Source organism: Monodon monoceros, unplaced genomic scaffold (assembly GCF_005190385.1).
Source record: "Monodon monoceros isolate NGI ecotype Baffin Bay Population unplaced genomic scaffold, NGI_Narwhal_1 Super_Scaffold_19, whole genome shotgun sequence".
NCBI lineage: Eukaryota > Metazoa > Chordata > Mammalia > Artiodactyla > Monodontidae > Monodon > Monodon monoceros.
In genome coordinates, this window is record NW_021703775.1 from 12744822 (window position 1) to 12750821 (window position 6000).

The window sequence follows — 6000 nt, forward strand, 5'->3', positions numbered from 1 at the left end:
AAGATATATAGACTGCCAACAAACACATGAAAGAATGCTCAACATCATTAATCATTAGAGAAATGCAAATCAAAACTACAATGAGATATCATCTCACACCAGTCAGAATGGCCATCATCAAAAAATCTAGAAACAATAAATGCTGGAGAGGGTGTGGAGAAAAGGGAACACTCTTGCAGTGCTGGTGGGAATGTGAATTGGTACAGCCACTATGGAGAACAGTATGGAGGTTCCTTAAAAAACTACAAATAGAACTTCCATATGACCCAGCCATCCCGCTACTGGGCATATACCCTGAGAAAACCATAATTCAAAAAGAGTCATGTACCAAAATGTTCATTGCAGCTCTATTTACAATAGCCTGGGCATGGAAGCAACCTAAGTGTCCATCATTGGATGAATGGATAAAGAAGATGTGGCACATATATACAATGGAATATTATTCAGCCATAAAAAGAAACGAAATTGAGCTATTTGTAATGAGGTGGATAGACCTAGAGTCTGTCATACAAAGTGAAGTAAGTCAGAAAGAGAAAGACAAATACCATATGCTAACACATATATATGGAATTTAAGGGAAAAAAATGTCATGAAGAACCTAGGGATAAGACGGGAATAAAGACACAGACCTACTAGAGAATGGACTTGAGGATATGGGGAGGGGGAAGGGTAAGCTGTGACAAATCGAGAGAAAGGCATGGACATATATACACTACCAAATGTAAGGTAGATAGCTAGTGGGAAGCAGCCGCATAGCACAGGGAGATCAGCTCAGTGCTTTGTGACCACCTGGAGGGGTGGGATAGGGAGGGTGGGAGGGAGGGAGACGCAAGAGGGAAGAGATATGGGAACATATGTATATGTATAGCTGATTCACTTTGTTATAGAGCAGAAACTAACACACCATTGTGGAAAATTATACTACAATAAAGATGTAAAAAAAAAAAAAAACCTAGGGAAGATTGTAAGATAGAGTGGTACAAACAGTAAGAGAGGCATAGTGACTAGAGTTCAGAGTGAGGAGGAAATACTTCCAGCTAGGAGGAGGGGAAAGGGAAGGGGCAAGGATGACTGTCTTCTCCCTACATCTCCCACCTGTGTGGATGGCGTTAACATCGCCATGGTAACCCAAACTGGGGCTTCCAGGAGCATCTTCAACTCCTCCCATTCCCTCTCACCCACCTTTAATGGATCCCCAAATGTTCTCAGTTACAATCACAGAATAGCTCTCTAATTCATACACTCTCACCTCCTCCCAAGTTCAGCTCCTCTCCTCTCCTGCCAGAATTTTTGCAGGAGTTTCCTAACCAATTTCTCCACCTCCAGCTCTCTCTCCATCCAGCCCGTCTTTCACGCTACCTAGAGAGTAATATTCCAAAATCACAAACCTGATTAGCATTCCTCTGCTTAAGAACTTTGGTTGACTTTCCATCACCTAGCATAGCAATATCTAAAATTTTGTCACTAGCATATCAGCTTCCCTACTTTATTGCTGTCACATCTCCTTATGTCCTGTGCCCAGATTTTTTTTTTTTTTTTTTGCCTGTGTCTCTTGGCCCCTTCCCCCCACTTCACCACTCGGCTCTGTGTTTTGGGGGCTGGAGTCTACAAATAATATTTTCTGAACTCCTTTGCCAGCTGCTTTTCTGTTAGGACATAGGGTATGGCAATCACCCAACCAGAGGGCAACTGGAAATCAGCAGGAGGAGACACTCTTCCTTCTGCAGCAGTTACTTGAAGCTCTCGTGGTTGCTGCTGTGACAGCAGGGGTGCAGTGGCTCTAGATTCCAGCAGCCTGGTCAAGGTGGATCCAGAACAGAAGGTACCAGCAACCTCCAACCTTGTAGAACCAGGTGTAGACCCCTGGGTTCCAGCCCGGAGGCATCAGCAGCTTCGAATTCCCTTTTGCTCTTCCAGCTCTTCCATCACCTTGGTAACCAATCTCCCATATTCAATTCCTGCATTTGAAATACCTAGGGTAATATCTGTTCTCCACCCTGGACTCCTGTACTGTTAGTTATGTACTATTTTTCTCTAAATGACTCCTTAAAAAAAACAACCTGACCTTATCCAAGGCAATAATATTCATGAGGTCATAAGTTGATGTATATTTTTCTAATACATGTTCGACTAAGTGCAAAACTATTAATGTGTAAATTGTCCATCTATATCCCATCTAAAATCATCTCTTGTGCTGATATATATCCCATTTGGGGAAACTATAGGCTAGGGAATACAGTCCAGCCTCCCCATCACCATCTGGTTGTGGCCTCCCTCTCCAGCTCCCATCTCCGGTTCCCCTACACAGACTCTTCCATCCTCCTCTCTATCCTTCCTCCCCAAATGACATGCCTTTCTTCAACAACAGTATATTTTTCTGTTCTCTGTTCATGAAACTATCCTGATTCTTTCCCTGACCAGAAAATCCCTTCTTGGGACTTCTCTGCTGACGTAGTGGTTAAGACTCTGTGCTCCCAATACAGGGGGCCTGGGTTTGATCCCTGCTCAGGGAGCGCAATCCCACATGCATGTCACAACCAAGGAGCCCGCCTGCCATAACTAGGACCCAGTGCAACCAAATAAAAATAAAAATAAATAAATAAATATATTTTAAAAATTACTTCTTACTCTTAATTCAATCATCCCCTACATTTTGAAGTATTATTTAAACTTCATGCTATTCAAAGGGCAGCTTTGACTCTCTTCACGCTCCTTACTAGACAGGGAGTTCCTTTGTAGATTCAAAATATAACCCCTGCAGGAACTTCAGTAGGTCAGAGTATTGCTTGTTGAGTCAATAGTCAAGAAGAAGATGAATTATCTGATGTCTGTGGCCTCGGTGGGATCCGAGGCTGGGGAAAGTCTACCCTGGAGGAGGGAACAGAATGATGCATGCAATCACCATGAAGCACCAGGTGAGTGCTTACAGAGCGGCCCAAATTGGATATTCCAGTAAATCCAATACAGGAAGAACAGCAGATACTAGCTTTAAAGAATTAGAATTCAATAAAATATGCTTTGCACGGCACCTCTACTGGACAAGGGCTCCGCAGCCACTTCAGGACCTTTCATTTCTTCGAGATCAGTCTTCATGCCCATGGACTGTCCAGTTATTTGACCTAGAGTAACAGGACATTTCTAAACCAACAGTAACCCAACCATCAATGACTCAAGAGGTCAATAGCACCTGGACTATCGTCTTGTCAACACTTTCTAGACCCGTGCTCCATGGAGAGCGTAAGCTTAAGCTCTGGTTTAGAAGAATTTTTATCAGAATAACCAAGATATACCTTTAAAAATTATAATGTGGAAAAAACAAAAGTCAAAACCATACGCTTTGGGCTTCCCTGGTGGCGCAGTGGTTGAGAGTCCGCCTGCCGATGCAGGGGACACGGGTTCGTGCCCCGGTCTGGGAAGATCCCACATGCCGCGGAGCGGCTGGGCCCGTGAGCCATGGCCGCTGAGCCTGCGCATCCGGAGCCTGTGCTCCGCAACGGGAGAGGCCACAAAAGAGAGAGGCCCCCGGAACAAAAAAAAAAAAAAAAAAAAAAAAAAAAAAGCTCATAAGATTTGTGTTCAGCAGACGGGGTTCAAGCTCCTATTTGGCAACTTCCTATTTGGGTAGCCAGGTAGCCATTACTAACCTCTTCTTACCTTACTTTTCTCTCCCGAAAAATGGGGATAATAATGCTTACCTTAGAGTATTGCTTTGAGAATTCAGGAAGAATTTTCAGAGAAAGCACCTACTTAGTAGTCAATTAGTGGAAGCCGCATTTTATCGCTCTTAATGTAACAGAATTCATGGAATCAAATAGAGGTGACGATTGGGGATGTCAATCTAGAGGAACAGAACCCCCAGGAGGGCTATATGGAGAGGGACTGTGGAGCTGAGCCTTGAGGGGTGTCAGTGGAGTGACCATTCTGGCTCTAAAGGGCTGATGATTCACGACTCTAAGGCAGAGAGAATGCAGGGCTGCAGGGTCGGGGTGGCTAGTTGGCCAAGGGTTGCTGGAGAGAGATTTCACTCTGAAGGGCCAGGCTGACTTTGAAGCCAAATGGAAGCCTCCAACCCTCAGAGGGCAAGGGACATAAGGACACAGGGACACAGGACAAGCAAACATGATTAGCTTTTACAGCCAACACAGGAGACTTATGAACCAGCCTTGCAGATAAGTTTTGAGTTCTTCCTTGATTATATCAGCCCTCAAGTTAGTGCCACTCCCTGCCACGTAATCCACAGGATTTTCTACTCTACCGTGTCACAGGAAAGGAGAACTCACTGGGGGGGCCCAAAGGAAATCACAGGAAAGTCTCACTTTACACAATAGGGATATTCTTAAAAGTTATGGTGTAAAGGGAAATTTTGTTGAATACGTTTTCCAGTATAGTCTGTGTAAGTGTGATTCCCTTTACAGGGCAAACCACAACCCACAATTCTTGTTTGGCATATTTGTCCTTTTGTCCCACTGTGGCTTCTTCAAGGAGGCAGACCTCTAAAAGGCCAAGGACATTGAGTGGTTTCAAGGCAGATCCCATTCTAGGTACCGGACAGTTTTTATAGGGGGGATTCTTGAAGGAATTTACAATGATTGAAGAGACAGAATAAGCATATGAAAAGCAAGGCTTAAGAATGTCTTTTAAAAGTTTTCGTCAAAGGATGTACATCCTGAAATTCCAACGAAAAGATTTTTTAAAATATTTATTTATTTATTTGGTTGCACCAGGTCTTAGTTGCAGCAAGTGGGCTCCTTAGTTACAGCTCACAGGCTCCTTAGTTGCAGCATGTGGGCTCCTTAGTTGTGGCATGCGAACTCTTAGTTGCAGCATACATGTGGGATCTAGTTCCCTGTCCAGGGATTGAACCCAGGCTCCCTGCATTGGGAGCGTGGAGTCTTATCCACTGCGCCACTAGGGAAGTCCCCCCACCAAAAAGATTTGAAACAGCACATGATAAAAACACAGGACTTGCAGGACTGATGACACGGCCCACGAAGCTGATACAAATCCTTCCCTCAGGACGCATCAAATGTGCAGCTTGAACCATACCGCCTTTTCCGATGTACAACTGAGGTGTCAGGAAAGAAAGAAAAACCCCCAGATGCCAGGAGCACCGTAGGAATTGTAAGTCAGAGAAGTAAGCAGTGAGCTGAGGCTGGGGCACCCGGAGACATTACCACTGGCCCAGGGAGATGGGAAGGAAGCTAGTCCCCAAGTCAGGAGATAAACATAAAAGTTGGCCCTGGGCTGGAGATACCTCTGGACACCTGGCACAAGCAGATGCAAAGTGCTCTGATCCCCTCTGACTTCACTTTCCTGAAGGACTTGGGTTGACACAGGGCTTTCACAAGGCAGAGAATGTCAGGACCATTTAATAGATAAGGAAGTGGAGGCCCAGTGAGGTTGAATGATTTGTCCAGGGTCACACGTCTGTTAGCCAGAAGAGCTGGACCCAAACTCAAGTCCTTCCCCTCTTGCAGCCCTGCCTCTAGTGAAGTACATGGCATCTCCCGAAACACCCAGGAAGTGGGGAAACTGACACTGCAGACATCCTGGGATCAGATCCAAGTGCAGAGGTGCCTGGCCTCAAATAAATGGCAGTCATATTCTGGCTACCAAGAGGGTGTCACCCCTCCCACGCCTCCACGTTGCTCATCTGAGTAGGGAAAGTGAGGAGAGGGGATGTCTGGTGGGGCTTGGAGGGGGCTGGAGTCTGCGAGTGGACAAAAATCAGAAGCTGGGCCCATGAAGTGGGATTCTTTCTTTCTTGAAAGCCACTTGAACTTTGTCATTGCAATTAGGCTTATCTCTTCTTGTGTTTACTTAGCTTGTGGGCGGGAGATGTCATTACCCTTTTTTAATTTTACGGAAAAATACAAGTGGTACATTTTGAAATGGCCACTAATTTCTGTGACTTCAAGACTCTCTCTCTCTCTCTCTCTCTCTCTCTCTCTCTCACACACACACACACACACACACACACACACACACACACACACACAC